The sequence below is a fragment of the Cervus elaphus genome, chromosome 23, assembly GCF_910594005.1.
Source record: "Cervus elaphus chromosome 23, mCerEla1.1, whole genome shotgun sequence".
In the NCBI taxonomy this organism is placed as follows: Eukaryota; Metazoa; Chordata; class Mammalia; order Artiodactyla; family Cervidae; genus Cervus; species Cervus elaphus.
The window spans coordinates 34188045-34214462 of record NC_057837.1 but is presented as its reverse complement, the minus strand read 5'-3'; the positions used below and the strand labels follow the sequence as shown (position 1 = coordinate 34214462).

Below are 26418 nucleotides of genomic sequence, written 5' to 3'. Positions count from 1 at the left end.
GGAAGTTTGAGAAAGGAAAATTTTAACAAAAGTTATTGTTTATAATGGTGGGAAGGAAAAAATCATTTTCAGTTCATAGACGGAAGAAGCTTTTAAATGTGGAAAATAAAATGGAGTACCTTTCAAGATCCACTCTTTTAAGAACCTATGGCAGAAGTTTATAAAGAAGGAATTCTTGCTGATAAAAATCACAAGGATCATTTGAAGAAAAGTTGTGACATATTAAAAATTAGTATATTAAATAATGATAAAAATGTATTAAGTCTTATGTAAAATAAGTGTTACAAGCAATATTTAGTTGCTACTACTAGGGATCTTTGGGCACCCCAGGTGGCGCTGGTGATAAAAAAAAACCCTGCCAGTGGAGGAGACACGGGTTCGATCCCTGGGTCAGGCAATTGCCTGGAGGAGGGCATGGCAACTCTCTCCAATATTCTTACCTAAAGAATCCCAGGGACAGAGGAGAAACTAGGCAGGCTGCAGTCAGTGAGGTCACAAAAAGTTGGACACAACTGAAGCGACTTAGCACACGCGTGCTAGGGATCTTTACTAAATGAATATAGTAGATGAAAGAGCATATTGCATTCATTCATTCTGTGAATTCTTACTGACAGCCTGCTGTGTGTGTCAGGCACTGCACTAGACATAGGGGGGTGTCGTTATACATAGGACTGATGTCACCCTCAGGTTAGAGTCTGTCAGGGAGGACAGACATCAACCTAGTAATTACAGTGAAGTGGTGACTTTTTTTTAAAGCATCATTTCTTAAGGATACCTTGAGAATTGATCTATAGTGTGCTCATTGTTCAGTTTACTTTCCTTGTGAAATGAGGTTATTCATTTTGACATAAAAATTGAACAGAAACCCTTTGAGAATGGGTCTTAGAAATTAGTAGAGACTTCTACATTCTTGGCTTTTGTATAGCTTACTTAAAATAAGAAAACTTGAAGTTTCTAAGGTACCAAGAAATGTGAATATCAGCAGAGCAAACTCATAAAGCCTATCCTGTATGATCGCTTATTAAAATTATACGAAGCAGTTTTACATTTCTGAGTTGTCGTGATTAAGAGGTTGGGCTCTAGAATCAGACCAGTTGGGTTTTACTATTAACTGAGACTTATAAGCTTGTGGCCTTAAACCCCTCTGTGTACAAAGAAAATTTTTGTATTTGTTGATTAATTCAGTTTAATTATCACAATAAGTGCAAGTACTTTAATGAATTATTTTCAGATGAAATATTTGAATTACATTTTAGATAGGTATTTCATAATCTAGTGTCCTTATTTTTGCTTACAATATAGAATTATTTCTTCCATTGTAAGGTCTCAGTAAGAGAGAATTATTTCAACACTAGAAGTATCATTTCCCATGACCCTAATCAGTTGGATAGAATTAATCAACTTGGTAAGTTACTGAACACTTACTAAGCTGTCTAGCACTTGCCGATAGTAGTGTCATGATAGCCAGAAGATTTATGCTGTCACTGTGCTTAGGCCTTAGGAAGACCATGCAAAGAACACTTAGATGTCAAGCCGAAGATCTGAGACCTAGTTTCCTGCTCTGCAACTAATACATGGAGGGATCGCAGATATATGAACTACTCTAATTGAGGCTATCTCAGATCTCAAGTCTCCTCACTTTATGTGTATGTGTTATATATATATGTGTATGCGTGTGCATGCATGCATGTGTGTATGCATATATACATACACTATGTATATATCCATTCCATATTATTGCTCTAAATTGAAATGAAAAGCTAAGAATTCATTTAAGCTTTTCATTTTATATGCTGAGTAAAGATTTCTGTCCTACATGGTATTTTACATGATACTGTCAAGTAAAAATACATTATTGATTTTTATATATACTATTTCAGGGCTTCTCAAATATTCCCATATAAATTATGTACTGTTCTATAGTTTCACAAGGGAAATGTAAAATTGCTTTAGCCTACCTAATTTCAAACTGATTTCCTTGCTATAGGATTAAATTTTTTTTCCAGCAAACATTTCTAGCAGGTACCAAGTTATTTTTTACACCTTTAAACTAGCTTTTTATAAACTAGTGTTAAATAATTATAGTAGTGCATAGCAACTCTGCCCTTTACAACAGTATAGGGTTTTCTAGTTATGTAAACTGTATCATGAGTTCCCAGAGTAATTTACTGATTCAAGTAGAGTATATAGCCTTTGAAGGGAGAAGACATAAGCAAGCATGGTTTGTGCCTGTATGTATACACTTTACCATATGATCTCACTGAATCCTGTAAATACCACCTATTCCTGCTAAAGGGAAGCGGAGTGGCCAGAAGCTGCTAGTTAAAGGTCCTCTGTACTGCCTAGCTTTGCCTCAGTGTGGAGGACATCTGGGCCCCAATGTGTTCCCAGCCAAGTGAATGTAGGAAGTTGGTTTGTATGTCTGTTGACCTACAGATGATATTGTAGTCATAATTAGAAGAATAGGCTTTGCAGGTGGTGCCAGTGGTAAGGAACCTGCCCGCCAATGCAGGTTCGAACCCTGGGTCAGGAAGGACCCCTGGAGGAGGGCATGGCAACCCACTCCAGTATTCTTGCCTGGAGAACCCCGTGGAGAGAGGAGCCTGGCCAGCTACAGTCCATAGGATCGCACAGTCAGACATGACTGAAGCGACTTTGCACACACATTAAGATTGCCTGCTGCATTTTAAATGTTAAAATGTAACAAGGGCATTAAAAACAAATGTTTTTTTGGACAAGGATAGCATTTAAATTTACAGGTTATTTGGAGGAAATACTAACATGCAGTCATATGAAAGAAGTCTTAAGTTTATAAGAATATAAAACTAACAAAATTCGTGGAGGATTTGCTTACTGTGTTACCATGTTGGAAAAAGTCTTGTCCATCACTAAGAGATCATTAATACAAAAAAAGCGAAACCAAGAATTTTAAAAAGATAACATCTCTAATTGCTGTGAAAATAAGACAAGTAGACAGTTCTCTCTCATGCTGTAGGGACACTTTGTGTGGGGACAGATAAATGGGGGCTGTGGTTCCATGGTGGTGGTGCTGTGGTGGAGCATGTGAGGGGCATGTTTCAGGGTATCTCTGCCATATACTTTACCCTTAGAGATTCATTTAAATGTTTGAGGAGCATATAAATCCAAATATCTGTGTGGGTGTTAAAATCTTTCACTTGAATACTTGAGTACCTGCTGTGAGTAAAATATTATGCTGTTTTATATTTTGCACAGTGAGGCTGTAACACCCAACCTCCTGTCACTTAGCTGAGACCAGTCAGCCTTATTCAGAGAAGAGAATATCAGTTAAAGGAGGGGTCCTTTGAATGGGGATAGTTTTGAAAATGCAAACCCAAGTGTAATATGTACCATTAAAATTAGAAGGCAGCATGAGATTATTGAGACGTGAGAGAGGTAAAATATCAAAATACTTCCCTTTGCATTGGTGTACCCAACAAACCATAATATCTTATCTTTGTTTGTTAGGGGTACAGATTATTCTGTTTCTCTGATATTTTGTTTCCTAAAGTATCTTTGGACTAGAATTTACACATATATACAGTAACAGTATATGCAAGTCAAATTTAATTTTTAAATGACTATTTTACAATGTGGGTGCATCCGTGCCAACCACAAGGCAATCTGTGCTATCTTTTGCACCTTTGCTTTGTACAGGGTGAGCATGTTCGTTGTGTGGCAAGGAGTAGATAATAGTTCTATTTTTACTTAGACTGTGTTTGGCTTAATAGGTGATATTCTAGGGGCCTGGGTTTCTATAATTATGAAAAATTTCAAACATGTAAAGGAAAAGAGACTAGTGTAATAAACTCCCTACACTTGTGGCCCAGATTTAACAATTAGAAATTTTTGCCACAGTTGTTTCATCTACCTCCTCCTGTTTTCTCAACTATTTTGAAGAAGATCCCAGACCGCAAGTCTTTTTTACTCCTACCTTCTTCAATGGTCAACTCTTTTATAAAAAAGGACTTTTTAAAAGTTTACTTTATTGGAGTATTGTTGACTTACAATGTTGTGGTAGTTTCTGTCATATAGCAAAGTAATTCAGTTACCCATATAAATACACGCACATACATACCCACCCACAAACATATATATACACATTCTTTTTCTTTTTCTCTTCCATCAGATATTGAATATAGTTCCTGTGCTATACAGTAGGGGAAGAAAGACTTTTTAATGTAACTACAATACCTCTATCACATCAAACAAAATCAACAAAACTTACTTGTATCAGCTGATGCTATGTCCCTATTCAATCCCCCATGCTTTTGGTTCAAAATTGTCATATGATATTTGGGTCGTTTGTTCAGAATCCACACAAAATCCTTGTCATGTTAGGTTGTTAGGATGGCTGCATAGTTGAAGTCTTTTCTTCCTCACTACCTACTTCCCTCCCTCCTTGCCTCTCCCTTCCTCTCTTCATCTCTCTTTCCTTCCTGTTCTTGACTCATTAAAGGAGCTGGGGAAGTTGTCCCATAGAATAGCCCTTATTCTGGATTTTTCTGGTGGCTTCCCAGTTAATATATTCCATTGACCTCTACATTTCCTGCAAATTAGAAGTTCAAAAGACCTGGTTAGATTCAGGTTGAGCTTTGATTTTAGGGTTTAGGTGGGGTGGACAGGAATACCTCATACATGAAGCTGTGCCTTTATGCTGAATCACATCATGGAGCATGTGGTGTCTGCTTGTCACACTCTTCGCAGTGCTAGAATTGGTCACTGCCAACAGCCCAGTCTCTCCATGGAGCCTTTCCCCCTTTCCTCTTGTGGTTTCATCCGTTGCTGATTGTTTCTGAATCAATTCTATCATTAGGGTTTGCAGGATAACAAATATTTTAATCTGCTACACCGTTCACATTTATTACTAGAAATTCTTCTAAGAAGAATTTTCCCTTGTAAACTGTGACATTTGATTTCTCTGAAATAGTTCATCCTAGAAATAAACCCAGTGCTCTTAATATCATCTCTTAAATATCTAGTTTACTATCCAAGAGTAACTTTAAGTATGAAGATCACATAGCACTGAAGTGACCATGTAATTACAGGATTTTTATAGAGTAAAGATATTTCTTACTTGATTTTTATGAACAGTGTCAGTATTAGGACAACTTTATATAGTTAGCATGTACAGTATTGATCATTTAGGAACTGGGACCCTTTTCTGCCAAGTTCTACTTGGTCAAATATATTTCTCTGTGCTGAATCATGAGTGATTAGTTGAACTTCAGCAAGCCAAACAGTATCACAGGGCAGAGTAGTATTGTATAGGTGGGTAACATATAAGGGATGATCGAATATTGCTAGATTTATAAACTTAAATTCGGGAGCAAAACTATTATTTTTAGTTTACTTAACAACCACCAGTAACTACATTTAATACTGTTAACAAAATAAGAAAAAATAAATATTTCACTTTTAGATGACATGACTGATTAAGAAAACCTATGGCAGTCAGCTTTAAAGCCATTTTTATAAACAGGAAAAGTTCTGGATATACTGTATCTTTATACCAACTGAAAAAACACTGGAAAAAGACCCCACTCAGAACTGTAACAAACAAAGCATGGTACTTACCAATAAATTTGAGAAGGATGTTAGACCTTTTGAAAGAAACTTAAAACTTTTAAAAGCATCTTAAGATTTAAATAAATGAAGAGAAACTATGTCTTAATCTTGAGAATTGTTAGCAAATTACTTCACTATAAGCAATTAATAGATTTCTCAGTTTACTTCTAGCTTTCAGATTTTCTAGTGACTTACTTTATTTGATAGTGATTCAACAGTGAGAGTAAGTCTCATTCTACTACATACTGGGAAACTTTTAAAACATGAGTGGTTGTGATGCAAGAACAGATGTGTAACTCAGATAGTAGAAGAGAATTCTCTGCCGCTTGCAGATTTGGACAGAAGTTTTCCTTGAGCCCCTGACTTCTTGGTCAGTGAGAGCTGAGAGAAATGCCCTTCATGCTGTGACCTTGGCAAATCCCTGTCCCTCACGACCTCAGCTTTCTTGCCTCCACGGCCACTGTAATTTCCTTGCCAGTGTCAATACAGATGGACAATCAGCCCCTTCTACTAGTTTTTTTATTTTTTTGCATTTATTTATTTTAATTGGAGGCTAATTACTTTACAATATTGTAGTGGTTTTGCCATACATGACATGAATCTGCCACGGGTGTACATGTGTTCCCCATCCCAAACCCCCCTCCCACCTTCCACCCCATCCCATCCCTCAGGGTCATCCCAGTGCACCAGCCCCGAGCACCCTGTCTCATGCATCGAACCTGGACTGGCAATTCGTTTCACATATGATAATATACATGTTTCAATGCCATTCTCCCAAATCATCCCACCCTCGCCCTCTCCCACAGAGACCAAAAGACTGTTCTATACATCTGTGTCTCTTTTGCAGTCTCTCATATAGGGTTATCATTACCAGTTTTTTTAAAATGTAGCATTCAGTGAGTTTGGAGACTCAAGTAGGCGCTATAATCAGCAAATTTTATCTTAATCTTTGGGCAAAACATTACTATCCACATTCTTGTCCCGCTTCTACTCATTCTTTACTAGACTAATCCAGTTGCCTTTGTTAGAGGGATTCTGAAAAGTATTTTTTCTGTCTTGTAAAACATGGATTACAGGAGTGTTATAAGGAATCCAAATTTAGTCCCGTGTACTTAAAACAACTTAACTATTTTTCATTATAGGAGAGGCCACTTAAAGGATATTCATTCAATGGTATTAGGTAGTGGTATAACTGCAAAAGAGATAAGACAAGAAAAGGCATTCATCCATACTTTATACAACCAGAGGAATTTTTTTTAAAAGTAGTATGGAAGACGCTTTTACATCTCATATGTGAAGCATTAGTAGAACTCACCAAGGTAAAGTATACCCCTGAATATTAAAAATGTTTGTCAGATCAAAATATTATAATTAAAAGGATCACTGAAAATTGTGGAAAATATCTAAAACAGAAGTTACAGAGGAAGTGATAACATATATGACAGTCTCATTTTATTGTAGAATTTGCAAATTTAGACTTCAAGATCCTAACATATAAATGAGAAAAAGTATGACAGATTATGAGAATAAAGAAATAAGAGTAATATGAGGGGAAATATTTACCTATGCACTTATCAAAAACCTACAAATTATGACTTGGAAATACAGATTTTTCATTGTATTAAAAGGGCTAAATTTTCTTAAAAGGAGTCTAATCTTGCAAGGTAAGCAGTAACACCAAACTCCTGGGGAGTGATTCAGGCAGGTGTACTCAGAGTCACAGTAATGTTTAAATATTTCACTTGGGAATTTAGGAAATATTGTGCTAATTAAAATTATATATGTAGAAAGATGCCCAGTTTAGAGACTAATTACAGAACATCACTGTAAAATATTGCCTTTAAATAAGTTTTGAAGACTCTAGAACAGCTGTCCAAGAGAACTTTTTGCTTTGATGAAAATATCCTGTGATTTACACTAATATCATAGCCACTAGCCACACACACATGGCTACTGAGCATGTGAAATGTGGCTGATGCACCTTAGGAACTGAATTTTTAATTTTATTTAACAGCATTTAAATTTAAATACTCATGTGGCCACAGTATTGGGCATTGCAGTTCTAGAAATGTGGAGAAATGTTAGGTATAAGTGAAAATAAACTAGTAAGTTTACATACCATGATTACAAGTGTGTATATACTTGTATGTACATATGTAAAGTGGTATCCACAGTTAAAATATCTATGTTAGATTTGAAGGAAATGAGTGACTTTTTAAATGCTAACTAGAAAATCAAGTGAAAATAATGGCAGCACTCCATACTTGTGGTGTTCAATATGGTAGCTACCAGCCCTATGTGGCAGTTTAAATACAAATTAATTTACACTAAGTAAAAATTAAAACTTCAGTCCCTCAGCCACACTGGTACATCTCGGGTACTCAGTAACTCTGTGTGGCTAATGCTTACGTTTGGACAGAGCAGATACAGAAATCAACTATTGCAAAACGTTCTGTTGTAAGTGCTGCAGAAAGAACCGATGGGAGGAATATACAGGAACAAGTCCTTAATAACTTAACTGGTCAGTCAGTTTTGAAGGGCACAGGTGAGTTAGAACTGGAAATGCGAGTCAGTAAAAGAGTATAAGGAACAGTATCAGAAGACGCTACTTTTGTAACCCAGATCAGCATCCCACAAAGTACGGGCAGTGGACTAGTGATGGCTGTACTGTCCCTGACTGCCTGCTTCCTCTCAACCTCAGTACTTGCCTAGAACCTCTTATAGCCATGTGATACTTCTGTGTCATCTGAGCACATCACCTGTCTTACCTCATTGAGGAAGCTGCCTGGAGAATCCCCCTGTGGTCTGAGCTGAGTAATAGCTATGAGCTATGGGAAACATTAGTCAGGATGAAAAAGAGAAAGCAGATTGCTTACGACAGTTGTGTAAGAAACTAAGTCACAATAATAATCTATAATAATCTATACTTGCAAGTGAAATTAAACACTGAACACTAAATTTCCAAATGTGGTAAACTTAAACTTCATTCCTCCTGCCTTTGGAGACGTGGCAAAGGATCCATCACCCTCTAATGGGAACCAGGATTTTAAAGAAGCTCCCAGTCAGGTCCTCTGTCTGGGGAACTTATGTCCTCTCTTGACCCTCCTGGGCCTGGGATTCAACCAAGTAGTGGAATCTTTTTCTTGGAGCAGAATTTCCAACTTTATGTTTTCCTTTACCCCATTTAAGCTCCTTAGTTCTTTGTAACTGTGTTCACTTCTGTCCCCAAAATTAGTTTCAAAGGTTTTGCAACATGTCCAGAATAGAAATATTGTTCTAAATTCAGTGAATTTCTTAAGTTTTGTTTTAAAATTTCTTCCTTTTTTCACATTTAATCCTGATGCTCTGATGTAAGATATTATATTGAATTCTCTGTGAAATAGGGAAAGCTGTTTACTACTATAACAAGGCATGATCTGTCAGCTAAAACTTTGTTTTACTGGTAAGCATCAGTCCTAGATTTACTGCCTGTTTTCTTATTGTGGTCTTGGCTGTATGTTTAACAGTTGCCTGTGCCCTGAGGTGAAAGGCCCTATGGGCACCGTTCCATTTATTTTGAGGGCCGGTTCTACAGAATTTGTAGAATTTGGGGTCAAATGAAATCACATATTTTGTAATAGTTTGTTCTTCTAGTAGCTTTGTATTTTTTTCTTTTTTTTGAGTGGAGTGTAGTTGCTTTACAGTATGATACGGATTTCTGTCATACATCAGCCTGAATCAGCCATGGGTATACAAGCCTTGCATTTTTATTAAAAAACATATACAACATATACATATTTAGTTCTTTATCAATATGATTATTGTGTCTGTTACTAATTTCAGCAGTTTTTCTTTTTCTCCCTAATTTATCATATTTGGAAAGAGTTGTAAAACTACTTGAAGGAAATCAATCTGTATTCTTAGTAATAGTCTGTGACGAGGGAGGTGGGAGGGGGGATCAGGATGGGGAATATGTGTAAATCTATGGATGATTCATATCAATGTATGACAAAACCCACTGAAATGTTGTGAAGTAATTAGCCTCCAACTAATAAAAATTAAAAAAAAAAAATAGTCTGTGACAGGAAAGCAAATAAATGAATAATACTCAGCATTTCCTGTTTAAATTTTGGGTTTTTTTGAGATTAAAGAAAACATAAATATTTACTTGAAATATATATATGAAAATCGTACTGATAGAGTGGCATCTTCCGATTTCATTTTTAAATTATGCTAATGATTTACTTAAGCATAGTTATGCATATATTGATAGATAACTGTATTATCACTTGGTTTATGTAGATCTCTTCAAAAGATGAAAAATAATTAATACTAAATTATTAAAAAGGCATGTTTCCTTTCACTTATATTAATATTCTTAAAATTGATATTCCATAATGTACTGTGAATGTACAGTGTGTGATTTCCACCCCTTTGCAGGAATTTGGCTTGAAATAATGTATTGTAACATTTTCTCATAAATATTTTAAGATACAACATTTTTAAAACATTATATTCTTGTTATTTAATATGTGTTTAGGAATGTTGGTGTTAATATTGTTTTCAAATAATACAGTTTCGAACTCCTTAGAACACTTGTAGGCTTCTAATTGTTTCATTTGTATAACTTTCGACCTTGAGAATATTGGCTAATTGGTTAATATTCTTTCTACTTACCAATTTTATTTTTAGTGCTTACTATGTGCCTGGAACTATTTTAGACTGTATAGGTAATCAGTATAAAAAAGTAAAAGCACCCCAAATCCTTCTCCTCCAGGAGCCCACATTTAGTAGATTGTTTCACGTAATGTGGCATTTAACTCAAAGGGCCACTTCTCTGTTAATTGTCAGGAAATGCATGTCATCAAAGAGAGACAGAGGCAGGACAAAATTTGTTTGTTCTTTTTAACTCATTGCTTTTCAGTGAATTTAGCTCTCCTGAGTATTTTAATGGCATTTACGACTGTGATCATTTGACAACCTAGAGTTTTTCTGTATTTTTCTCATCTCCCAACTGTTAGTTCAGTGCAGAGGAAGAAGTTGAACTAGTCACTTAAGGTTTAGGGTTCAAAGAGAAGTCATATTCTTTAGGGAAAATACTTTTTGTGAAAGAAGAGAATATGGCTTTTGGAAGACTCCTGATTTTATCTAATTTATTTCTTCAGAGCCTACCATTTGTATTCTAGATAGATAAACTTGAACCACATGGCAAGATCTCAGTGTAATATTTGACTCTTCTCTTCTCTTCAGGAAAATCTTAAACTTCCACCACCAGAAGATTAAAAAGAGGTCCCTCCTGCGCCAGGAAGGCTCTGCAGGTCTTTTCAGTGTTCTTGGAGGTGTGGGCTGTGAGCCCTGGTCACTTTGTGTCAGCCTCCTTGTTCTCTAAAGGTAAGCACCGGGATACGCTCAGGGCCGAGGCTTCTGCAGGACTGGCTTTGGAATGCTCCGTGGAGGCTGGGAGACGCCCCTTCCTCTCACAGAAGAGGGGCGAAGGCCGCGCCTCTGGGCAGGACACCACACACACTGTCAAGCAGAGATGGTTCTCCTTGTTGAGAAGTGCACACGTCTTAGAGATGCGGGGCACTTTTTGTTTTGTTTTCCAAAAATTCCACTTAACAGTAAAACTTGTCTTCCACTTCAGTCTGCATTTAAATCAGCTTAATAAGTACCGTCGTTGATCCGTCATCAAAAACTCTTCTTGGATGTATTAAGATTGGCATTCAAGAATTTTGACACAGTGACAGTATTTAAGCAGTCTGCTTAAATTGATGTAACCAGCTTTGAAGATTTGCTTTTCATGATCTTCTTGAAGCTTACCTTTACTTCAGAGAAAGTCCCTCAAACCATTTTTTGAATCTCTGCTAAGCCTCAAAAAGGGTGAAAGCAAATGTCTTCTTACTCTTTAATAGGTATGTGGTCATAAAATTCATGTCAGATCGTAACAGGCCATCAGGAGACCTAATGTCTACAGAACATTTCAGATTGTAATCACCAGGACACTGGTATTGATAATGAGTACTTGGTGCTGATGAAGAAATTAAATATCTATATCCAATTTTATTCATCTTTTTTTAAAGCTCTTAAAATGATCTTGGAAACTTTGGTTCTAAAAGATTTGAACTTTTTATGAACTATCAAATTTAGGAGAAATCTGATTTTTGTCTGGTTAGCCCTGTCTTTGGTTTATGATAATTTTATTTTCTTTTCAAAGCAATTGTTCTTCCTATATCTGTGTAATAAAAAGATATTAAGAAGGGAAAGTACACTTTGTGTTTGTTGTTAGAATGAGTAAAAATAACGACTGAGGCCTTTTATGAAAAAACCTTGAGTATCAATTTTTGTGTGTGTATGTAGTTGGGGAGTTAGAACCAGTCTTGCTTATTATAACTACAGGCATCTTTGAAAGATTTAAATCTACTTTGGAGATGATATAGGTTATAATAGTGAAAAATAAAGGTTACTAAGAATTTGGAAATAATCTCTATATAATTTTCTTCTGATTTTTAACTTAGCAGAACATGTTAAATAATTTTTAACTTTTATAACAGCATGGAACAGAATAGACAGGTGTATTAATTCTTTGGGTCAGTTGAGAAAAAAATTCGAGTTGAAAGTCAAACCTAGTGAAAATGTAAGGGTGGAGTATATAAAAATAAACAGGTATACTTCTTACCTAAGCTTTAGCTTTTATACAACTGAATTTTTTTTATTCTAAAAAAGCCTCCTCCCACAGCCCCTGTCATTTTTAAAACAAGCTTTGTGTCTTACTACAGTATTGACAACATACTTTTTTTTTAAACAATATACTTTTTAAAAAGAAAAATTTATTTCATAGTTCTAGAACCAGTGCTCTAATTTCAAATCCGTTGTTGTTCAGTTTTCAGTTGCTAAGTTGTGTCCAACTCTTTGTGATCCCATGGACTGCAGCATGCCAGACTCCACTTTCCTTCACTGTCTCCCAGAGTTTGCTCAAACTCATGTCCATTGAGTTGGTGATGCCATCCAACCATCTCATCCTCTGCCACCCCCTTCTCCTTTTGCCTTCAACTCTCCCCAGCATCAGAGTCTTTTCCAATGAGTCAGCTCTTTGCATCACGTGGCCAAAGTATAGGAACTTCAGCATCAGTCCTTCTAATAAATATTCAGGGTTGGTTTCCTTTAGGATTGACTGATTTGATCTCCTTGCAGTCCAAAAAACTGTGAAGAGTCTTCACCAGTGCCACAATTCAAAAGCAGCAATTCTTTGGTGCTCAGCCTTCTTTATGGTCCAACTCTCACATCTGTACATGACTACTGAAAAAACCCTAGCTTTGACTATATTGACCTTTGTTGGCAAAGTAATGTCTCTGCTTTTTAATATTCTCTTTAGGTTTATCATAGCTTTCCTTCTAAGGAGCAAGCATCTTTTAATTTCATGGCTGTAGTCACTGTCTGCAGTGATTTTGGAGCCCAAGAAAATAAAATCTGTCACTGTTTCCACTTTTCCCCATTCTGTTTGCCGTGAGGTGATGGGACCGGATGCCACGATCTTAGTTTCTGAATGTTGAGTTTTAAGGCAGCTTCTTCATTCTCCCCTTTCACCCTCATCAAGAGGCTCTTTAGTTCCTCTTCACTTTCTGCCATTAGAGTGGTATCATCTGCATATCTGAGGTTGTTGATATTTCTCCCAGAAATCTTGATTCCAGCTTGTGGTTCATCCAGCCCTGCATTTAGCATGATAGACTCTGCATATTATTAAAAAAGTAAAATGACAATATCCAGCCTTGTCATACTCCTTTCCCAATTTTAAATCAGTCTGTTTTTCCATGTTCAGTTCTAACTGTTGCTTCTTGACCCACATATAGGTCAAATCATGTAGCATGAATGTAAAAAATGAGGACCTTTGAGTCTAGTTCTTCTGTATCTAGAGCATCATAAGTACAGTCTTCCCAATAATTCTTAATAGCTTATGACACCCCAATTTGTATTAGAGAACAAAAACTATTGTTCTGTTATTTTGATGATATACAGGAGTGAACACCTGACATGGTAGTACTGAGAGATTCTTCCAGTGGAACTGGGGTCTGGCAGATTTTTTTATATGCACCTGCGCATACTTTATCATGCACACACTAGAGTTTATTTCTTCTTTTGTACATAAGACCTTATCAAATACCAGGTTTCTGATTTGTCTCTCTGTTATATTTGGATGCTGTGGGGTTTTTTTTAACGTATGGAAAGCAGTGTTTGGTAGAATTTCATTTCCTTGGCATGGTCATGTCCCCTGCTTACTCTCATAGCTAGACATAAGTGAGAGGCAGCCCTTTGTTTACTAGTATTGATTTTTTAGAGAAAGAACAGTAAGGAAATTCTAGACCAGTCCTCTTCTTTGAGGCATGTAGACCAGCTCTGTCCAGTAAAAATATAATGCAAGCCACAAATACGAGCAACATGTGTAATTTTAAGAGTTTTTTGGTAGCCACATAAAAAAGGTAAAAGAAGTGGGAAAATTACTTTTGATTATATATCTAAAATATTATTATTTCAACATGCAATTAGTACAAAAGGTTATGAGACGTTTTACCTTTTTCATACTAGGCATTCAAAATCTGGTGTGAATTTTACATTTATAGAACGTTTAATATTGAATTGGCCTCAGTTCGAGTGCTTCATAGCCGCGTGTTGTTTGTGACCACCGTGTTGGTGCAAATCTGGACTGAGAGTGAAAGGCCCACTCCAGCACCATCCTGGGTAACCCTGGGAGCCCCTCCTGGGTTAGAGTGTACAGAGTTAGCAGAAGACAAAAAACAACTCAGGATGCCCAGCTTAATTTGAATTTCAAATAAATAACAGAAAAATTAGTGTGATTGTGCCCTCTCCTATGTTTGGGATGTACTAAGAAAAAAGTATTTTTCTGAAATGCACATTTAACTGTGAATCCTGGTTTTTATCTGGCAGTCCTTCCCTGGTTTGAGTGGAAGACACCAGTCTGCAGGACCAGAGGATAGAGAATCTTGCCCTCTGTGGATAAGTTTTATAACCCTCCAAAAATCAGTATGCAAACCAGGAACTATCTGTAGCCCATTTCTTCCTAATCCTCCAAGATGTTTAAGAGACAGAAGAGGGGTTTATATATGACAAGGACTCAGTCCTTGTATAGCTGAACATTTAAAATCTAAATTATCACATTAAGCTGTAAGGTTGATTAAATTTTATAAATTGAATGATTAGTTACTTGAGTTCATAAAGGAGAGCTTGTCGAAGTCGAACAACATATTATGAGTATCAGACCTTATGAAAAACCATCCACCCTTGGTGATAATCTCAGCAGTTTTTAGGGTCCTGGCTGTTTCACGTTACCTTCTTATGTTGGCTACACTGAAGCTGACTCTGCACGACTCTCGAGTTGGCAGGCATTAACACAAAATACTAGGTTGCTAAATGCCGAGATACGATATTTAAGTACCTGTGATGCTCTGCTCTCTAGTTGACCATGGGACGTCACTCTGATCAACAGGCAGTCAGTTCTTACACCTGCATTACTCACTCCCCCTCTGGGCTTCTTTTACAGAGCAATAGCTTTCCATTCTTATTCTTTAACATTTATTTTACATATTATTTATTTAGTTTTTAAATTTTTTGGCTGTGGCATGTGGCACACAGGGTCTTCGTTCCCCAACCAGGGATTGAACCTGTGCCTCCTGTTGGAGAAGTGCTCTGTCTTAACCTCTGGATCACTAGGGAATTCTTTTCTTTAACATTTTTTAATGTTGCAATTTTAATGCCACTTTTGAAGCATGTAACAGCAACTCTAGTAGTGTCTCCATCCCCCTTAAACTGTAGAGGAGGGACCGTTGATACTTCGTGTTTTCTAAGGTCAGTAGTTACAGCACCGCCACACTTCCTGTGGGGGAGCACCTGCCTCGCGGGGTGGATGCCTAGGTGAGCCCTGCTCCGTTTCAGCCAGGCAGGGAGAGCCGAGGCCAGTGCAGTGTGGCAGCATACGGCAGTGTAGCGGCTGGGTGCAAGCCATGGCGCATTCCAAATCCCCTCATTCTTAGGAGGATGAACCCAAGAGTGTGGATATGTTTATAATTACTGCATTTCCTTCAGAGAACAAGAATTACAGGTAAGTTTTTTTTTGGAGGGGGCAGTGATCCCACAATTATTTTTCAATAAATTTAAGGATCTAAAAGTACTCCCTTTCCCTCAAAACAGTCACCTAAAAGACCTCAAATGCAGCTTACGTTATGTAATATTTTTCTTCCTCACTCCAAGGAGTTGAATCTGATAATGGGGAGGGTTGGAAGGAGACGACTTACTGTGATTTGAAAGCTGTGAATGTCACACATTTCCATGTCCAGAATATCCTGGTTTTACATAAGAATTTTACTTTGCCTAACTTCTAATGCCTTAAGTATGAATTATTTTGTCAAATTAGCACCTGTGTCTATATATAAATAAGGTGTTCAGGCTTTCCAAGCTGATATCTTTAGTAGCAATGAGTAAATTAATGAATTGTGTTTGGGTTTTCACATTTATTCTCAAGCCTGACTTTCTTTTGTTTAAAGACGTTAACCTTAGTTCTGAAACCAACATTTAAAGCTACAAAATACCTTAAATACAACCTAGCTCCATTTTTACCAAGTGGTGTTTGGATGAGTTTCAGAGGGTCTGTGAATACCGTGGAATTATAATCAAATTTTCTATGTATGTGTTTTTTGCTGGGAAGAATGTCTGTATTTTTTCCATCATCTTCTTGAAGGGTTTTGTAACAAAAAATTTGATAAACACTGATCTGGACTAAAGTTATCTCTTTATTGACAAACTGAGGTTCAAACAATATGTTACTTGCCTTCATTCATTTGAAACTTAATACTCATAAAAACTAAAGTTTAATTCTAAGAAACATTGTACTTATTTTTAGAAGGAAAAAGCTTTAACTTGAATTAATTAGACTTGAGAAGTACCAGCCTAAATGGGAACATTTAGTTTGCTAATAGTTTCTCATGTTCCCCACTTTGACTGCAGTCTGTACCAGCTGTCACATGAAAAGGACTCCTCAATAAATTGTGAGACTGTGCAATAGATTCTTGAAACTGGAGTAAAGAAAAAATGAATTATCTGTTATCATTCAAATCCTGTTTTTCTCATTTCAAATCTTGCCTTCAAAAAGAATTAAGACTCAAGAAAATAAGCAATAATGTTATTTTTTAAATTATTTTCAGAGTATTTTTAAAAAGCATTTAATTGCCTTAATAAACATCACATTTGAGCATTGTTGGGACCTCTTCTGGTTCTGACTGGTTAAATTCTGTGGTTAGATGGTGTACACTTCAAGTTGTGGTTCAGTGATAGAGTATTTTAAGGTTATTCTTTTTATTGTAAGATGCTTTTAAATCAACTATACTCCAATAAAATTCTAAAAATTATAGTAGTACTTTAGAAATGTTATGTAAGCAAGTTCTATATTAAGGAAACTAATCTTTCTCAGAATAAAGGAAGTATCTTTATCCTTTCTGTTACTGCTTCTGGCCAGTAAAGTCTACCTAACTTTAGATTTAATGAATTTTAATAACTATTGGGATAAAAAGAAATTTGAGGGATGATACACAGAAAGCAGTCATTTCCCAAAAGGAATAGAAAAAAGTAAGGCAACTCAGGATATTACCTGTATTTTTAATTTAAACTTCATTACACTTAAAAGTTTCTAAAATTTGTAGCCTAAAGCTCATTGTAGAAAATGTCATTGATTTCCCAAAAAGATGACAGCTTTGTTCTTCTTTGGGTATTAGCACTCAAGGTGGTTATCACTTGTGCTGTCTGTCTTTATAGCCAGTAACCTTTTAAGTGTTTTTTTTTTCTAGGAAAAACAGTTTGTGAATCAACAGGCTGCCTATATTACTTGCTATGGGTAATTATAACAAATAAGGAGTTATAGTTTTACTTTTCATTCAGCAAATTATTTTGTGTTTAAAATAGAAAAACTTAAATTCTTCTTAGGAACACTTGCAAATATTTATAGTTTTTTTAAGTTGAGATAGACAGATATTAAATATTCTTTTTGCATGCATAGAAGCTGAAACAATTGACCTACTCACTCAGTCCACTCAGAGCCTTGGTAGAGCCTTGGTTTTCACAACTGGTTAAAAACAAACAACATTTGCATGTAGATGAGTAAAAAATTATTTATGATCAATTTAGGATTTTATTACCATAGATTATTATTTAAAATGGAATTTTCAAATAAATTTAATAGCTGTATTAAAAGTGACTTCTCTGTGTGACCACATGCATGGCTTCCTACTTTGCTGTGTATAAACAATTTAGCATGTAACTCTTACTTCCTTTAAGTTCCTGTATCAAAAACTTTTAGCAGTTTCACTGTTTATACTGCAGTTCATAGACTGAAACTTTGCCACAACTACCTGCCATGTTCTTTTTTTTTTTTTTTTAATTTATTTTTTCAGTGGGTTTTGTCATACATTGACATGAATCAGCAATAGATTTACACGTATTCCACATCCCGATCCCCCCTCCCACCTCCCTCTCTACCCGATTCCTCTGGGTCTTCCCAGTGCACCAGGCTCGAGCACTCTGCCATGTTCTTGTATAGGAAATAAATTTATTCAGCCAGCTATCAAATATACAAAGAACAGAGAGGTAAATAAAACACATGCCCTGCCTTCAGAGAATTCACAGTCTCAAACAGATGTGGTGGGGCCATGCAGAGGGGAGACAGGGATGGTAACCTCGTCAGATCAGGGAAGACTTCCTGAGGAAAATGAAATTTTAACTGAATCTGAGCATCGCTACGAGTTAGTCCAACAAAATGCAGAGGCGGAATAAGTATGTATGAAAGCCGTAAAGGGAGAAAAAGTGACCACTTAAGACAAAGACTTACAGAGACCTTGTGGTGAAATGTACTTCAGCTCATTGTTAGTAATTTGGCTTTGGGGCTTCAGCTCAGGATGGTGGGAGGTCATCGAGCAGCACGTTTTATTTTTTTCTAAAACTTTTAACTAAAGCCTCATACACATCCAGAAGAGTGAGCATATCATAAAGTACATAGATTGATGAATTTCAGAAACTGAATACATACATGTGACCATCTTCTGGGTGAAGAAACAGAAGTCCCCTTTCACGTTTCCTTCCCGTCAGTGTTCCTCCTGCCCCCAAGGAGACCTCTGGCCCACCTTCTTCATGTTACAGAAATAGGAGCATCTTATATAGGCTCATTTCAGGGAAAGAAGCCAGACACAGCATCATAATTATGAGAGTCATCGTGTAGTTGAGTGTAGTTTCCAGTCATTCTCGCGGCTCTGTAAAGCTCCATCACGTGGATGTACCACAAGATTTGCGCTTTTCTGAGAGTGACACATCTTCTCTTTGAAGGATAGAAAGATGGGAGGTTGTTAGCTTCACAGTCAGTTTAGGTTTGCACTAGTGTGGTGATGGTGAGGATGAAGAGAATTGGTGTGTTAGAGATTTAAGAGTGAGAATTTATTGGGCGTCAGGCTTAGTTAGATGAGCGATCGAAGAATACAGAGACACCAAGGGTATCTATGGTTTCTAACTTGGGCAGAAATAGATGGTGTTCTTTTTTTAAGCCCTAACACTGGAGAGGAATGGATCATTGTTTGTGTTTTAGTGATACAGAGGGTGATTAATTCACTGTCTGGCCTGTGTGAGGTACTATGCCCAGGCCTGCTTTATACAGCTAAGTACCTGTCGGTTGAATGGATGCATGGTTCTACGTTCACTGATAATAGTGTGCTAACAAGGAGCTCTTCTGCATAGAGAATATTGTAAATCTTGTCTTTCTTCACCTGTAAATCTCATCAGATACTCTCTCTAAATGTTTGTGGGAGTGATTTTGTCACATCTTACAGGACTTCCCCCTAAAACAGTACTAATTTCATATGCAAGCAGTTACACTTTCCTATTAATATATACATGATATGAAAGGCATTGCAGTGCCTTCATACTTTGTGTATGTGTGTGTTAGGACTTTTTAAAATTGAAATCTGGTTGATTTACAATGTTGTGTTAGTTTCAAGTATATACAAAGTGATCCAGTTATACATATATATACTTTTTGTTAATATTTTCTTCCATTATACATTATTACAAGATATTAAGTAGAGTTACCTGTTTTATACACTGGGTCTTTGTTCATTATCTGTTTTATATATAGTAGTGTATATATGCTAATCCAAAACTCCTGATTTATCCCTTTCCACCATGTTTCCTCTTCAGTAGCCATAAGTTTCTTTTCTAAATCTGTGAGTCTGTTTCTGTTTTATAAAAACTTACTGTTTATAGTTTTTAAAATTTTAGATTCTACATATGAATGATAGCATATGATATTTGTCTTTCTCTGTCTAACTGATCTCACTTAGTATGACAATCTCTAGGTACATGTTGCTGCAAATGGCATTATTTCATTTCTTTTTATGGCTAAGTAGTCTTCCATTGTATATATGTACCATATCTTTAACCATTCCTCTGTTGATGGATATTAAGGTTGCTTCCATGTCCTGGAAATTGTAAATAGTGCTGCTGTGGACACTGGGGTGCATGTATGTTACAAAATTAGTGTTTTCTCCAGACAAAAACCTGAGTGGGATTGCTGGATCATATGGTAGCTCTATTTTTAGTTTTTTAAGGAACCTCTATGCTGTTCTCCATAAAGGCTTCCCCAATTTACCTTTCCACCAACAGTGTAGGAAAGTTCCCTTTTCTCCACACCTTCTCCAGCATTTGTTTTTTATAGACTTTCTGATGTTGGCCATTCTAACTGATGTGAGGTGATACCTCATTGTAGTTTTGAAATTTGAATTCCTCTAATAATTAGTGATGTTGGGCATCTTTTCATGTGCCTTTTGGCCATTTGTATGTGTACTTTGGAGAATTGTCTGTTTACTTCTTATGCCCATTTCTGGATTGGGTTGTTTCTGATATTGAGCTATATGTGCTGTCTGTCTGTTTTGGAGCTTAAATTGAGTTTCTGTCATTGTAATTTTTTTTAATTAGCACAATATACATACCTTAAAGTGTGTTTGTTTCTGTGAAATGATTATTTACTTGGCAAATCTTAACATGACAAATGTTCATTAGATTTTGGAAGAGCAAAGGAAAGAAAGATGAGAATGAGGTAAAACCTACAACCTGAGCACAAGTCGTGGCAGGTGCCACAGGCAGGACACTGGGTGTCAAAGCATGGATGATGAAACCTGATCTTAATGGTGTAGAATGCCACGGGGTGGGCAGGAATGTGAGCAAGGAACTGTGCCTGCTGTACAGTGCCGCCAGGGCTGGGCGTACCCTTGGGAAGTTTTAGGAAGAACAATAATCAGTATCGCCCTGACAGTGAGATCACAAATAGACATGTCCATTTACCCCTGTTACCCATATCAAGATTCAGTGCTACATTTAGATCACAAAATTTGAACTAAAATCAAGGCAGTTTATCATGTTGGTGAAAGAAAAAAAAAAAAAAAACCTAAGCAATCATGATCTCAATTTTCAGTTAATAGTTTTACCCAGCTTTGGGCTTTGTTGCATAGGAGATGGTACTATTTTAAAAATTAACACTCCATTTCATTTCATGGTTTTTAAAATTTTTGCCTATAATTGATGTTGACATAGTTAAATCAGACCAGTACTTTCAGAAGCCACTGAAGTTAACTAGTTTGTTTGGAATATACTTATGAAATAAATGTGTTCGTAACAGTGTTGTAGCTGAAGGTGATGATGCCAAGAAGTATTTCTGCCTTTACCGCTAGTGCTATAGTTGGGAAACTCAGAACATACAGAAACAGTGAGCTGATGCAAATTATTATGGGGTTAACTGATTGAATGGTGTTGAAGAAGCAGTGAATCCAGGGGAAAGAAATTATGGGGTTATCAGAAGAAATGATAGGTGTGGTAGAATCCAATTTGGTGCTTGATGGATAAGAGGATTTGAATTGCTCAATAAGTCAGCAGATATAACAGCCCAGATGATTGATTTTTAGATTATCTGTAAGTGTAATTTTACTTTACTTGTCACCAGGTAGTAATTAATTGTTTAGATTTTACTTGTTATCATGTGGTAACTGTTTAGATTTCATCTGTGAAATTACCTGAATGGACAAAATGATCATGCTTTTTAAGTTCATGGGATCTTCTCCTGAGAGCTACAGATCAGCTTCAGTGAATCTGGATCTCTCTGAAATGAAAACAGAGGTTTAGATGTGTATCATTTCTGGTGGAAGACTTGTTTATCAGAGCTTTGAAGGACTCGACAATCCAAAAAAAACGTTAATAAATCAGCTCTTGCTCTCCTGACATAAAATATTTTTAATAGAACACCTGACTTCCATCTCCTGCATCATTTAATTTTTCCTTCACTACTAGCTCTTTTCCATCAACATACAGATAATGCTGTTTGTTTTTTTCCCCTCCCACCTTAAAAAATTTCCCATTCTGAGTTTCCCTTCAGTTACTGCCCAGGGTCTTTTCGTTTGCAGCTAATCTCTCTGAAAAAGTTGACTATATGTTGGGATTTCAGTTTGTGTAGCCCCTGCCACCTCACCAGAATTGTCCTTTTTACTGACCCCGGTGATGGGCTTTTCAGCCTTGAGCTCATGTGACCAGCAGCAGCTCTGACTGCTGTCTTTATCTGGCTTCCAGATGCTACACTCAGCTAGTTTCCCTCACCTCTCTGGCTTCTGTTTCAGTCTCCTTTGCTGGCTCCTTCTCTCCTGTGTAACCTCTGAACTGGAAATTCTCCGGTGTTTTGAATTTGGACCTCTTTTCTGTTCACACTTAAGCCCTTGATGACCTCGCCCAGCCCCATGGCTTTAGATGCCCATCTTTTTGCTGATGAGCAGAAGTCATTTTCTGTTCTCAGAATGTACTGCAGTAAACCAGACTCCCTATCTCCCCCACGCCCACTTCCTCCTGAGTCTTCCGTTTCTCAGTAAATAGCAGCTTGGTTCTTTGCTCAGTCTTAGTGCATCCTTGATTCCTAGCTTCTTTCATCCACGTCTGATCCTTCCCCACATCTCTGTCACCATAGTCTCCTGTCTGTACTGTTAAAAATGTCCAGAATCCAATCACAAGTCGCCATTTCCATGGCTGCATTTCTGATCCAGGTCCCCCTCGCGTCTTGGTGCCTCTGTTATTGAAAAAGCCTATGATAGGTCTTCCTGTTTCTGCCTATGATTTACATAGGTATCTTCTTAACACAGCATGTAGCGTAGTTACATAAAATCCAAGTCAGAATATGTCACTACCTTGATTTAAATCCCCCCCTTGACTTCTCATCTCAGTCAGAATGAAATCTGAAACCTGATAAATCTCCTCCCAGGCTCCTCCTCTTGGTCTCTGTTCTTCCTGGACCTTGGCTTCTGTTCCACTCTCACTCTGCTCTCCTCATACTGGTTCTTTTTTTTTTTTTTTTAGTTGGAGGCTAATTACTTCACAACATTTCAGTGGGTTTTGTCATACATTGATATGAATCAGCCATAGAGTTACACGTATTCCCCATCCTGATCCCCCCTCCCACCTCCCTCTCTACCCGATTCCTCTGGGTCTTCCCAGTGCACCAGGCCCGAGCACTTGTCTCATGCATCCCACCTGGGCTGGTGATCTGTTTCACCATAGATAATATACATGCTGTTCTTTCGAAACATCCCACCCTCACCTTCTCCCACAGAGTTCAAAAGTCTGTTCTGTACTTCTGTGTCTCTTTTTCTGTTTTGCATATAGGATTATTGTTACCATCTTTCTAAATTCCATATATATGTGTTAGTATGCTGTAATGTTCTTTATCTTTCTGGCTTACCTCACTCTGTATAATGGGCTCCAGTTTCATCCATCTCATTAGAACTGATTCAAATGAATTCTTTTTAATGGCTGAGTAATATTCCATGGTGTATATGTACCACAGCTTCCTTATCCATTCATCTGCTGATGGGCATCTAGGTTGCTTCCATGTTCTGGCTATTATAAACAGTGCTGCGATGAACATTGGGGTGCATGTGTCTCTTTCAGATCTGGTTTCCTCAGTGTGTATGCCCAGAAGTGGGATTGCTAGGTCATATGGCAGTTCTATTTCCAGTTTTTTAAGAAATCTCCACACTGTTCTCCATAGCGGCTGTACTAGTTTGCATTCCCACCAACAGTGTAAGAGGGTTCCCTTTTCTCCACACCCTCTCCAGCATTTATTGGTTGTAGACTTTTGGATAGCAGCCATCCTGACTGGCGTGTAATGGTACCTCATTGTGGTTTTGATTTGCATTTCTCTAATAATGAGTGATGTTGAGCATCTTTTCATGTGTTTGTTAGCCATCTGTATGTCTTCTTTGGAGAAATATCTGTTTAGTTCTTTGGCCCATTTTTTGATTGGGTCATTTATTTTTCTGGAATTGAGCTGCAGGAGTTGCTTGTATATTTTTGAGATTAATCCTTTGTCTGTTTCTTCATTTGCTATTATTTTCTCCCAATCTGAGGGCTGTCTTTTCACCTTACTTATAGTTTCCTTTGTAGTGCAAAAGCTTTTAAGTTTCATTAGGTCCCATTTGTTTAGTTTTGCTTTTATTTCCAATATTCTGGGAGGTGGGTCGTAGAGGATCTTGCTGTGATATATGTCGGAGAGTGTTTTGCCTATGTTCTCCTCTAGGAGTTTTATAGTTTGTGGTCTTACATTTAGATCTTTAATCCATTTTGAGTTTATTTTTGTGTATGGTGTTAGAAAGTGTTCTAGTTTCATTCTTTTACAAGTGGTTGACCAGTTTTCCCAGCACCACTTGTTAAAGAGGTTGTCTTTTTTCCATTGTATATCCTTGCCTCCTTTGTCAAAGATAAGGTGTCCATAGGTTCGTGGATTTATCTCTGGGCTTTCTATTCTGTTCCATTGATCTATGTTTCTGTCTTTGTGCCAGTACCATACTGTCTTGATGACTGTGGCTTTGTAGTAGAGTCTGAAGTCAGGCAGGTTGATTCCTCCAGTTCCATTCTTCTTTCTCAAGATTACTTTGGCTATTCGAGGTTTTTTGTATTTCCATACAAATTGTGAAATTATTTGTTCTAGTTCTGTGAAGAATACCGTTGGTAGCTTGATAGGGATTGCATTGAATCTATAGATTGCTTTGGGTAGAATAGCCATTTTGACAATATTGATTCTTCCAATCCATGAACATGGTATGTTTCTCCATCTGTTTGTGTCCTCTTTGATTTCTTTCATCAGTGTTTTATAGTTTTCTATGTTTAGGTCTTTTGTTTCTTTAGGTAGATATACTCCTAAGTATTTTATTCTTTTTGTTGCAATGGTGAATGGTATTGTTTCCTTAATTTCTCTTTCTGTTTTTTCATTGTTAGTATATAGGAATGCAAGGGATTTCTGTGTGTTAATTTTATATCCTGCAACTTTACTATATTCATTGATTAGCTCTAGTAATTTTCTGGTAGAGTCTTTAGGGTTTTCTATGTAGAGGATCATGTCATCTGCAAACAGTGAGAGTTTCACTTCTTTTCCTATCTGGATTCCTTTTACTTCTTTTTCTGCTCTGATTGCTGTGGCCAAAACTTCCAACACTATGTTGAATAGTAGTGGTGAGAGTGGTTCTTGGCTCTTCTTGGAACGTGCAGGCAGATTCTTGCTTTAGGGGATTTACACTGGCTCTTCTCTCTGCCTGCAGATCTCTTTCCCTATTACCTGTGTCACTCATTTCCTCATCAGTTGGGGGTTTGTACTCAAATGTTAACTCAGGCTTTCTTCAGTTACTCAGTCTAACATTGCAAATTTCCCCTACTCCAGCCCCATTCTGCTTCCTCCATTTCTTCTTTGTGAGCACCATTCCCATCTACCATCGCATGGATTTTACTTTTCTTGTTTTTTTTTTTTTTTTCTGCCATCTTCCACAGAGAATGTAAAGGCAAGGATTTTGTTCACTTTGCTCACTGCTGTATGCCTAGCACATAGAAGCCCAAGGCCTGGTTCATGTTATATGCTCAGTTAATATTTGTTGAAGAAATGAATGCAATTTTGGAAGTTCTTCTTTAGTTACCAAGTTGTATCTGACTCTTTGTGACTCCATGAACTTCAGCACGCCAGGCTTCCCTGTCCTTCACTATCTCCTGAGTTTGCTTAAACTCATGTCCATTGAGTCAGTGATGCCATGTAACCATCTCATCCTCTGTCACCCCCTTCTCCTCCTGCCCTCAATCTATCCCAGCATCAGGTCTTTTCCAGTGAGTCAGCTCTTCACATTAGGTGATCAAAGTAGTGAAGCTTCAGCTTCAGCATCAGTCCTTTCAGTGAATATTCAGGTTGATTTCCTTTAGGATTGACTTGTTTGATCTCCTTGCTCTCTAGGGGACTCTGAAGAGTCTTTTCCAGCACCACAATTCAAAAGCATCAATTCTTTGTGGCACTCAGCCTTCTTTATGGTCCAACTCTCACATCTGTACGTGACTACTGGAAAAACCATAGCTTTGACCGTATGGACCTTTGTTGGCAAAATGGTGTCTCTGCTTTTCATACATTGTCATAACTTTTCGTAGGTTTGTCATAGCTTTTCTTCCAAGGAACAAGCATCTTTTAATTTTGTGGCTGCAATCACCGTCCACAGTGGTTTTGGAGCCCAAGAAAATAAAATCTGTCACTGTTTCCATGTTTTCCCATCTGTTTGCCATGAGGTTATGGGATTGAATGCCATGATCTTAGTTTTTTGAATGTTGAGTTTTAAACCAGCTTTTTCACTCTCTTCTTTTACCCTCATCAAGGGGCTCTTTAGTTCCTCTTCACTTTCTGCCAGTAGGCTGGTATCATCTGCATATCTGATATTGTTGATATCTTTCCCAGCAGTCTTGATTCCAGCT

The 26418-nt window shown here is 37.2% G+C and overlaps 1 protein-coding gene across 8 annotated transcripts in view; it reads left to right on the top strand.

Moving 5' to 3' along the window:
* Positions 1-26418, top strand: part of ZEB1 (zinc finger E-box binding homeobox 1) — a 192307-nt gene that overhangs the window by 50970 nt on the left and 114919 nt on the right. The window contains exon 1 of one of the 8 annotated variants that reach the window (XM_043883427.1): positions 10828-10956. The exons of the other annotated variants lie outside the window; for them this stretch is intronic. The gene's annotated coding sequence lies outside the window, so the exon portion shown is untranslated. Of the gene's footprint in view, positions 1-10827; positions 10957-26418 lie in introns of those variants that run through there. 8 annotated transcript variants of the gene reach the window in all.